This window comes from Ovis canadensis, chromosome 18, assembly GCF_042477335.2.
Source record: "Ovis canadensis isolate MfBH-ARS-UI-01 breed Bighorn chromosome 18, ARS-UI_OviCan_v2, whole genome shotgun sequence".
Classification (NCBI taxonomy): Eukaryota; Metazoa; Chordata; class Mammalia; order Artiodactyla; family Bovidae; genus Ovis; species Ovis canadensis.
Window position 1 is genome coordinate 16,564,872 of NC_091262.1, and position 12,196 is coordinate 16,577,067.

Here is a 12,196-nt window from a genome sequence, read left to right on the forward strand (position 1 = left end):
AGATTCCCCCAGAGAAGGAAATGGCAACCCACTGCAGCATTCCTGCCTGGACAACGGCTTCTGCTGTTGAAAGTATACCTCAGCTGTTTCTCTCCATATTCTCCTGTATTTCCAGTCTGAAGTGGCTTGCTGTGTTACCTCAGTTCTCCGATGTGTCCAAAAGAAGCTGTTACTTTTCACTTTGTTCAGATTTTTCCTCTTGCAAGTATGGCAGTGACTGCTTTCAAGCTCCTTTGCATGTCAGGGCTGAGATCAGAAGTCACATTTTTTAAATTTAAAACCAATCTTTAAATTTGTTTATAAGTCTAAAGATAGCAACTTTTCTTTCTTGACCACACTGTGTGGTTTTCAGGATCTTGGTTATAGGACTAGAGATTGAATCTGTAGGGAATTCTTGTCCCACAAGTTTATACAGTAGTATAATTCCAAGTGAGATCCTTAAATCATGTGTTATTAATGCACTGACATTGATCATTTTGTTTTAGGGAATGACAATCAAACATGAACAATCCAAAGATTTTTGCAACCATATGACTATTTGGTGTTACTATAGCAGTCATCATGCATTTTTTGTCAGTGATTTCAGCATGATAAAAATTTTTTTAAAAACCATATATCATTTTGCTGGTGATTGAAAGAGAAGAAATGAAATGCAAATATTGTATACTGAAACCAACAATTAACAATGTATATAGATCCTCTATCCTTTTATACAATCTTTTCCTTATTTCAGTTCAGTTCAGTTCAGTCACTCAGTCATGTCTGACACTTTGCGACCCCATGAACCACAGCACACCAGCCCTCCCTGTCCATCACCAACTCCCAGAGTCTACCCAAATCCACGTCTATTAAGTCGGTGATGCCATCCAACCATCTCATTCTCTGTCGTCCCCTTCTCCTCCTGCCTTCAATCTTTCCCAGCATCAGGGTCTTTTCAAATGAGTCAGCTCTTCACATCAGGTGGCCAAAGTATTGGAGTTTCAGCTTCAAAATCAGTCCTTCCAATGAACACCCAGGACTGATCTCCTTTAGGATGGACTGGTTGGATCTCCTTTCCTTATTTAGCCTTTGTATAATTTAAAAATTATACAAATCATAAATATGACTATAGGGGAGAAATTTTAACCTGTCTCCCATTTTTGCCATCCATGTGAATTCTGGCCACCACATATTTGAACCCAACAAGAGGCTTCAGACACTTCCTGTGGCCGATTTCTTACCTGGGAAAGTCTGTGTTTGCAGAGATGGTGAGAGTATAGAGTCACAGGAGAGGAAGGAAGCATGTGTATGAAGAATAAAGCTTTACTTTTGTAGACTCTTGTTGTTGCCCAAGTATTCTCAAACATCTTCTTGAATTATTTATAATACAATACACAAAAAGGAGGAAAAGCACATGTTATTCCATTTTCACATGAGTTTAGAAGCCAATAAACCCCAAGTTTCTTGTCAAAGAATATATTAGAAGGTATCTTACCACCAAGGGACTGAAAGTAGGACTTAATAAATGTGTGCCACTTAATATTGATTAGAGTTGCCATTGAAGTAAAAAGTATATAAACTACTTTTCCTTCTAGATTCAGTTCAGTTCAGTTCAGTCGCTGTCATGTCCAACTCTTTGCGACCCCATGAATCGCAGCACACCAGGCCTCCCTGTCCATCACCAACTCCCGGAGTTCACTCAGACTCACGTCCATCGAGTCAGTGATGCCATCCAGCCATCTCATCCTCGGTCGTCCCCTTCTCCTCCTGCCCCCAATCCCTCCCAGCATCAGAGTCTTTTCCAATGAGTCAACTCTTCACATGAGGTGGCCAAAGTACTGGAGTTTCAGCTTTAGCATCATTCCTTCTCATTTAGTTTATGATTATTTAATATAATTATACCATCCCAATATAAAAGTCTGCTAAGAAGGCAAGACTTGTAACTTTCAGAGGATAAAATAAGAACCAAGATTCACTTACCCTGAATTAAAATGCCATGCAGATTGAGTTCACTAAGACTTTAATTGTAGTTTAAATTTTTTATTGTAACATTATTTACATTTTTATTTATTCACTTATTTATTTGTTATTACATGTTCATTACATACTTGGGCTTCCATGGTGGCTCAGGTGGTAAAGAATCTGCCTGCAATGTGAGAGACCTGGGTTCGATCCCTGGGTTAGGAAGATCCCCTGGAGAAGGGAACAGCTTCCCACTCCAGTATTCTGGCCTGGAGAATCTGATGGACAGAGGAGCATGGCGATAGTCCATGGGGTCGCAAAGAGTCAGACACAAATGAGGGGCTGACAGTTTCAGTTTACATACACATTTCTCCTTATGTTCATACCCTATTCGTCTGTCATTTGGGAATTGTCTTTTATTTACCCATTATTCTTTGATATATTTGTATTTTTTTATTTGGAAGAACCATGTGACTAACTATAACTATAAAAACTATAAAACCACTTGTAATAAAGCTAACTGCAATTTTTAACTTTTATGAGGAAAAAACTACAAGAAAGGAAATAAAATGGCATGTAACATTTCTGTCTAGGAAGTGTTAATGTTTCCCCATATTTCATTTATCATTTACTTGCAGAAGAAAATTTAACTTTTTAAAATGAAATTCATGCACTATTTTCACTATTAAATACTGCTGAAGCTAAAGGTAAAGGAGAAAGGAGAGACATACCCAACTGAATGCAGAGTTCCAAAGAATAGCAAGGAGAGATAAGAAAGCCTTCATAAGTGATCAATGCAAAGAAACAGAGGAAAACAATAGAATGGGAAAGACTAGAGATCTCCCCAAGAAAATTAGAGATACCAAGGGAACATTTCCTTTAAAGATGGGTACAATTAAAGGACAGAAATAGTATGGACCTAAGAGAAGCAGAAGACATTAAGAAGAGGTGGCAAGAATACACAGAAGAACTATACAAAAAAGATCTTCATGACCCAGATAACTATGATGGTGTGATCACTAACATAGAGCCAGACATCCTGTAGTCCAAAGTCAAGTGGGCCGTAGGAAGCATCACTACCAACAAAGCTAGTGGAGATGATGAGATTCCAGCTGATCTATTTCAAATCTTAAATGACGATGCTGTTAAAGTGCTGTACACAATATGCCAGCAAATTTGGAAAACTCAGCAGTGGCCACAGACTGGAAAAGGTCAGTTTTCATCCCAATCCCAAAAAAGACAATGCCAAAGAATGTTCAAGCTACTGCACAATTGCACTCATCTCACATGCTAGCAAAGAAATGCTCAAAATTCTCCAAGCCAGGCTTCAACAGTACGTGAACCATGAACTTTCAGATGTTCAAACTGGATTTAGAAAAGGCAGAGGAAACCAGGATCAGATTGCCAACATACACTGGATCATCGAAAAGCAAGAGAGTTCCAGAAAAACATCTATTTCTGCTTTATTGACTATGCCAACGCTTTTGACTATATGGATCACAACAAACTGTGGGGAATTGTTAAAGAGATGGGAATACCTGACCACCTTACCTGCCTCTGGAGAAATCTGTATGCAGGTCAGGAAGCAATAGTTAGAACCAGACATGGAAGAATGGACAGGTTCCAAACTGAGAAAGAAGAACATCAAGGTTGTGTATTGTCACCTTGCTTCTTTAACTTATATGCAGAGTACATCACATGAAAGGCTAGGTTGGATGGAGCACAAGCTGGAATCAAGATTGCCAGGAGAAATATTTCTCATATCAATAACCTCAGATATGCAGATGACACCACCCTTATGGCAGAAAGCAAAGAGGAACTGAAGAGCCACTGGATGAAAGTGAAAGAGGAGAGTGTAAAAGCTGGCTTAAAACTCAACATTTAGAAAACTAAAATCATGGCATCCAGCCCCATCACTTGATGGCAGTAGATGGGGAAACAATGGAAACAGTGATGGACTTTATTTTGGGGGGCTCCAAAATTACTGCAGATGGTGACTGCTGCCATGAAATTAAAAAACACTTGCCCCTTGGAAGAAAAGCTATGACCAACATAGACAGAATATTAAAAAGCAGAGACATTACTTTGCTGACAAAAGTCCATCTAGTCAAAGCTATGTTTTTTCCAGTAGTCATGTATGGGTGTGAGAGTTGGACTATAAAGAAAGCTGAGCACCGAAGAATTGATGCTTTTGAACTGTGGTGTTGGAGAAGACTCTTGAGAGTCTCTTGGACTGCAAGGAGATCCAACCAGTCCATCTTAAAGGAAATTAGACCTCAATGTTCATTGGAAGTACTGATGCTGAAGCTGAAGCTCCAATACTTTGACCACTTGATGCAAAGAACTGACTCGTTGAAAAATACCCTGATGCCTGGAAAGAGGAGAAGAGGACAAGGGGGATGAGATGGTTGGATGGCATTGCTGACTTGATGGACATGAATCTGAGCGAGCCCCAGGAGTTGGTGACGGACAGGGAAGCCTGGTGTCCTGCAGTTCATGGGGTTGCAAGGAGTTGTACACAACTGAGCATTGAACTGAAATTAACATCCTACATATAAATTTGTTTAGAAATGGAATCACTTTGGGTATCTTCACATTTACGTATTTATATTCTCACCAGCTCTATATAAGATTTTTTGCTTCCCCATATCAATATCACTCTAGGTATATAAGAATTATTAATTTCTAAAATATGTTTATGAACATATAATACATTACTGCTCAATTTGCACTTACTATATTATTATCAAATTTTAATTATCTTAGATGTTTTCTTAAATTCTGAACTCATCATGCATATCTATTGCCCTTTAGGGCAATGGATAAACTAATTTTTTTAATGTATACTGGACACTATTATTTATTTGTTAGTAAAAGTGGCACATTTTTTCTTTCATTGTAGGGCTTGCTTTTTGTGTTTTTTATAACGTTTTTGTATAAAATGTTTAGATGTTTTATCTACTTTAAATTTATCATAAATTAATTTTGATTTAATTTAAATAAATATTAAATTCAAATTAATCCATCTTTTGTTTCATAATTTGTGCTTTTCATGTGCGTCTAGTTTAACAAATTCATATCTTTGACCACTATCAAGATATTCTCCTGTATTTTGTTCTATTTAAGATTTAAGTGAATTTTTTCCCTCATTTTTCTGTCTTCAGCTCATCCGCTATTAGTTTTGAATATGTTGTGAGATACAGATCTAGTTTTATTGTTTTCCATATGCATGTCACTAGCAGCATGTGTTACTAAGTCCGAACTCTGGCTTGTAATGCCACTGCTTTCTGGCTCATACATTCTTGCTCCTTCACTTTCAGTATTTCCAGCCTGGTCCAGCGGCTGGTCCGCCTTCCCTGGGCCACATTTCTATACACCACTGCTGACTTGGGGCAGGATGGAACTCCTCTTCTCCCGTTATCTTTTCCTGGTTCTGAGGCTCTGCATATCAACTTTACTGTTGCTAGGTCAGATTTCACAAAGGTCCCTATTAACTCTCTAGAATTGTGTTGACTTTATAGTTCATTTTGAGGAGAAAAACAGCTTTCGTATTGCCACCTATGAATATATATTATGATTTTTTTAGGTCTTACTTTAAGCCTTTTAATAAAATTATAATCTTTTACTCAAGATTTTCATGCTTGCTTAATAAAATGTATTCCTTAGTAGTTCCTCAACACAAACTTGGTAGGGTTTTCTAGCTTCAAAAAGATTATATTTCCTAATAAATTTTTGCTAATGAATTGTTGCTAAATATTTCCTAATAAATTGTTGCTGAGGAATTTAAAGACTCTGGAGTTAGGCTCTTCAGTTTGAATCCCTGCTTTGCTATTATTAATATGTGACTTTGTATATACACAATGATAATGTGTGAAAAATGAGATCTTTAATTTTTTGTTTCATGTCTTGTGAGCTTTCTTTCATTCTATTATGTTACTGTGCTGGTTAGGAATTCTAGTATTCTACTAAATATGAATGCTGATAGGAGGTATTAATTACTTAATGGGAATGTGTCTAATGCTTCATTATTAACTGTGATGTTCATAGAAATATATGATCAACTATCAAGTTTAGGGAACATATCTATCTCCTATTACCAGATTGCTAGTATTTAAACTCAGCTAGTATTAAATTATAACAACTTCTTATCTGTTGAGAAAAAATATAAAGAAATGCTTTACTTCTTTCTATAAAGTCAATTTCTATTGAGGTATAATTCACACATAGCAAATACTACATTGCGAATTTTTCATTTTTGAGTTCTAGCTTTGTTATGATTAAATGATGGATCTAGGGTGGCTCAGAGGGTACTGCTTACAATGCGGGAGATTCGGGTTTAATCCCTGGGTCAGAAAGATATCCTGGAGAAGGGAATGGCAACCCACTCCAGTATTCTTGCCTCCCCCCTCAAAAAACAGGGGCTCAAAGAAATACTTCAGAGAAGGCAATGGCACCCCACTCCAGTACTCTTGCCTGGAAAATCCCATGGATGGAGGCGCCTGGTGGGCTGCAGTCCATGGGGTCGCTGAGGGTGGGACACGACTGAGTGATTTCACTTTCATGTTTCACTTTCATGCATTGGAGAAGGAAACGGCAACCCACTCCAGTGTTCTTTCCTGGAGAATCCCAGGGATGGGCAAGCCTGGTGGGCTGCCGTCTATGCGGTCGCATAGAGTCGGACACGACTGAAGTGACTTAGCAGCACTAGGGTAGATTTTCTCCTAGATTCAATTTAGCTCAGTTACTAAGACATTATCTTTCTGGAGTCTACAGAACATCTTGTGTGTTCAAGGAGTTTTCTCCACTCTGGATATTGGGTAGTCAAATGATTCTTAGCTCTGTGTAATTGTTGAGGATTGCTTTGAGGTAGTAGTAATTTCTGCAAATTTTTCTCTGTCCACCATAAGGAGTTTTATGCTATGGATATGCAGAATGATGTTTAACCAAAGACTCATATGGATCCCTATCCACATCTCTAAAGCTCTTTTTATATATATATATATATATATATGTATATATATATATTTATATATTTATATATATTTTTAATATATATTTATATATATATATACACACACACACACACACACATATATATCTATCTGCCTCTGCTTTGAGACTCTTGTCTCCAAGTTATAGTCACCTTAGCCTCTCAGAACTCTCATCCCTGTTGCTCAACTCAGCAAGGCTATCAAGCTCTCTTTCCTGTACCAAGGTCTGGAAATCTGGAAATCACCTGCAAGCAGAAACCTGGATGAGGATAGGTGCCTCCCTGTTTGTTTCACCTCTCAGGGATTTCACCTCTGAGCCTATTAAAGTCTTGGGTGGAATGTACAGATGTCATTGTGTGGGACCCTCTCCCTCCAATGTTCCCCTACATTCCTGAGATGATACAGACCAAGCGATGTGGGGAGACTGCCAGTGAGACTACGAAACAACGTACATCTTTGTGACTAGTGCTTTCAATATATGACATAGAAAGAACTTTTCAAACTTTTTAGTGCAAAATTTATAGCTGGACAGATAATAGGGAAAAGCCAAGTTAAAAATGAAGATAATTTCTAAATTTTTGCTTAATCTGAACATTTTCCTACAAACTTTTAAGTTAGGCAAACATTTTGCATAAAATGTACACCTTTAAGATCGAGACCAAACATTCATCTGGATCTTGTCATGGTTTTTTAAACTCACAGAAGACATGAATGGAGCTGAGGCTACTTTCTCAGTGGCCCAGCATACTTGTTTGAGAATAACTCCAAGTGTTTTCATTCTAGGATCTTGGTAATATCAAATCATCAAAAGTATGGCATTCATAGATAAGCACCAAAAATAAATGAGTCAGAAGTTACCCTGTGCTTTCATTCACATAATGAGAAAAGAGTGTACCACTGTGCTGCCCATCTTCATAGGTATTTACAAGGAGCCTTGATAAATATAGGGGATCTTCATTGGATTCTGCCTGAGGTCAAAAAGACCACAAATATTGGTGGCTCCTTCACAGTATTAGTCCTATTGCTACCATTATTGTCGACATGAATCATATGAGAACTATATCAGTTCAGTTCAGTGACTCAGTTATGTCCAGCTCTTTGCAACCCCATGACTGCAGCACATCGGGCTTCCCTGTCCATCACCAACTCCCAGAGCTTGCTCAAACTCACATCCATCGAGTCGGTGATGCCATCCAACCATTTCATCCTCTGTCATCCTCTTCTCCTCTTATCTTCAATCTTTCCCAGGATCAAGGAAAAGATTTCCAGTGAGTCAGTTCTTCACATCAGGAGGCCAAAGTATTGGAGCTTAAGCTTCAACATCAGTCCATTCAATGAATATTCAGGACTGATTTCCTTTAGGATTGATGGATTTGATCTCCTGGCAGTCCAAGAGACTCTCAAGAGTCTTCTCCAACACCACAGTTCAAAGGCATCAATTTTTCGGTGCTCAGCTGTCTTTATAGTCGAGCCCTCATATCCATACATGACTACTAGAAAAACCATAGCTTTGACTAGACGGACCTTTGTCAGCAAAGTAATGTCTCTGCTTTTTAATATGCTGTCTAGGTTTATCAGAGCTTTTCTTCCAAAGAGCAAGTGCCTTTCAATTTCATGGCTGCAGTCACCATGTGCAGTGATTTTTGGAGCCCCCCAAAATAAAGTCCGTCACTGTTTTCATTGTTTCCCCATCTATTTGCCATGAAGTCATGGGACCGGATGCCGTGATCTTCTTTTTCTGAATGTTGAGCTTTAAGCCAGCTTTTTCACTCTCCTCTCTCATTTTCATCAAGAGGCTCTTTAGTCCTTCTTCACTTTCTGCCATAAGAGTGGTGCCATCTGCATATCTGAGGTTATTGATATTTCTCCCGGCAATATTGATTCCAATTTGTGCTTCATCCAGCCTAGCATTTCGCATTATGTACTCTGCATATAAGTTAAATAAGCAGGGTGATAATATATAGCTTTGACGTACTCCTTTATGAGAACTATATAGTAGGAGCTTAAAAACAAACTTCCTTTGGAAGTCTAAGCTAGTATTTATAACTACCACCAGCTCAGCTGTTTAAAATTCTACAAGATGATACTGCTAAAGTACTGCACTCAACGTGTAAACAAATTTGGAAAACAGCAGTGGCCACAGGACTGGAGATGGTCAGTTTTCATTCCAATCCCAAATAAAGGCAATGCCAAAGAATGTTCAAACTGCCATATATTTGCACTCATTTCTCATGATAGTAAGGTTATGCTTAAAATCCTTCAACCTAGGCTTCAGCAGTACACGAACTGAAAGCTTCTAGTTGTGCAAGCTGGGTTTAGAAAAGGCAGAGGAACCAGAGATCAAGTTGACAACGTTTGTTGGATCATAGAGAAAGCAAGGGAGTTGAGAAAAACGTCTACTTCTGCTTCACTAACTCTACTAATACCTCCGTATGGATTACAAAAACTGGAAAATTCTTAAAGAGATGGGAGTACCAGACCATCTTACCTGTCTCCTGAGAAATCTGTATGCAGGTCAAAAAACAACAGTTAGTACCAGACATGGAACAATGGACTGGTTCAAAACTGGGAAAGGAGTATGATAAGGCTGTATATTGTCACCTTGCTTGTTTAACTTATATTCAGAGTACATCATGCAAAATGTCAGGTTGTACGAATCACAAGCTGGAGTGACGACTACCAGGGGAAATATCAACAACCTTAGATATGCAGGTGATACCACTCTAATGGTAAAAAGTTAAGAACTAAAGAGCTTCTTGATGCAGGTGAAAGAGGAGAGTGAAAAAGTTGGCTTAAAACTCAACATCAGTTCAGCTCAGTCGCTCAGTCGTGTCTGACTCTGCGACCCCATGAATCGCAGCACGCCAGGCCTCCCTGTCCATCACCAACTCCCAGAGTTCACTCAGACTCACGTCCATCGAGTCAGTGATGCCATCCAGCCATCTCATCCTCGGTCGTCCCCTTCTCCTCCTGCCCCCAATCCCTCCCAGCATCAGAGTCTTTTCCAAGGAGTCAACTCTTCACATAAGGTGGCAAAAGTACTGGAGTTTCAGCTTTAGCATTATTCCCTCCAAAGAAATCCCAGGGCTGATCTCCTTCAGAATGGACTGGTTTTGTCTCCTTGCAGTCCAAGGGACTCTCAAGAGTCTTCTCCAACACCACAGTTCAAAAGCATCAATTCCTCGGTGCTCAGCTTTCTTCACAGTCCAACTTTCACATCCATACACGATCACTGGAACAACCATAGCCTTGACTAGACTAAAGTCAACATAAAAGAAATTTAAATCATGGCATTCAATCCCATCAATTCATAGCAAATTGAAGGGGACAAAGTAGAAACAGTGACAGATTTTATTTTCTTGGCCTCCAAAAATCACTGCAGCCATGGAATTAAAAGATGCTTGCTTCATGGATGGAAAACTATGACAAACCTAGGAAGCATATTAAAAAGTGGAGACATCACTCTGTCTACAAAGGTCCATATACTTAAAACTATGGTTTTTCCAGTAATCATGTATAGATGTGAGAGGTGGACCATAAAGAAGGCTGAGCACTGAAGAACTGATGTCTCTGAATTGTGATGCTAGATAAGACTCTTGATAGTCCCTTGGACAGCAAGATCAAACCAGTCAGTCCTAAAGGAAATTAACCCTGAATATTCACTGGAAGAACTGATGCTGAAGCTGAACCTCAAATATACTGGGCCACCTGATGAAAACCTCAGACCCATCAGAAAAGACCCTGATTCTGGAAATAATGAGGACTTGAGTTTGAGCAAACTCTGGGAGATAGTGCAGGATAGGGAAGTCCAGCATGCTGCAGTCCATGGGGTTGCAAAGAATCGGATATGGCTTAGCGACTGAACAACAACATCCATCGCTTTATTTTTTTTCCAAAGTAACATTAACTACAAAAGTCTATGTTAGATTTTGACTCATTCAATCTGAACAATGTGTTCTGAAGTCAGATTATACCTCATTTCTGCTCTAAGTAAAATTAGATTGAATTGTGTCATAGCACATAGAAAATTCACCTTTATGTTGATAGGAGTTCTACAACGCATGCAGATACTTCTGCAGAGGCAAAGATAGATTGCATTGCATGTAAGGAAACTCAGTACAAGTTCAGAATTTATTTGGATTTGCTCACTGAAAACTATACTAATTCTCTAAATATTCCATTTCAGTTTAAAGCTGCTCATTAAGTATTCTGCTTACAGGTCTTAGTTCAGTTCCTCTGAAATTGGCTTCTGTCCAGGGAGAAGCTAGTTTAAAGATCACATCCTATGGAATTTGGCACCCGGTGGTCTCTCTGTCCTGGGTGAAAGTGACAACAGGCAGAGGGACCAGTGGGTGCCAAACACAAACCCTGGCAATTGGACGTCTGCTGCAGGAAACCAAATGGCTGATGAATGGAGCAACAAACACGTTCAGATTTATTTGGATTTGTAGAAAGTCACACTCACCTCAGTGAATTTGTTTTCTTTCCAGGATATTGGCCCCTCGAATTCTGGCTACTTTAATAGCTTCTAAATACCCTCTCATACTTTTTTTTTTCTATTTTAATCTATTTTTCCTAATCGTTCTAAGTAGGGGGATTGGTATCCCAAAAGCTAGTCAGTCATAGCTGACATAGCTGACAGTGAAAGTCTAGGCTATTATGTTCTGGACACACTAAAAAGTATTTTACTGAATGATTTATGAGTCTGGTCACTAAAATATCTTTTTATTGATCTGGAAGGTGGATAACTGCCATTCAGTTTGTACCAGTTTATTTGAGGTTTCTTTTTGAAAAAAAGTCAAACAATTTTCAACAAACATGGATCCAGTGGTAACTCATTTTCTTATTTGAGTGATACATTGAATGTATGTTATTTCCAGTTAAAATTGTTTTGCTCTATATTTGCTTGCTATTTTACATAAGTGATTACACATGAAAGATTAAAGAGAGTAAGCTTCTTTAATAGCATCTTTCCACACAATTCATTGATAGAATTACTTTGAAAACAAAATGGAAAATGCTAAATAAGAGGAAGGTTTCTCCCTCATCTGTATTGTTTATGTTTGCAGAATCCAATATTCCCAGGCTTGATTTCAGACCACAGTAGTGCCCTGCTGTTGAAGGATCCTGGTCTCTAACTTGCTGAGAATTCACTTTCTCTTTCTGGTACTGCTTTTGGTGTCAGTTCTTACGCTCCATGAAGCATTTCCTCATCATAGCTGAGTTTTGCCAGTGAGTGACAAGTGTCGATGTACGTCTTCACT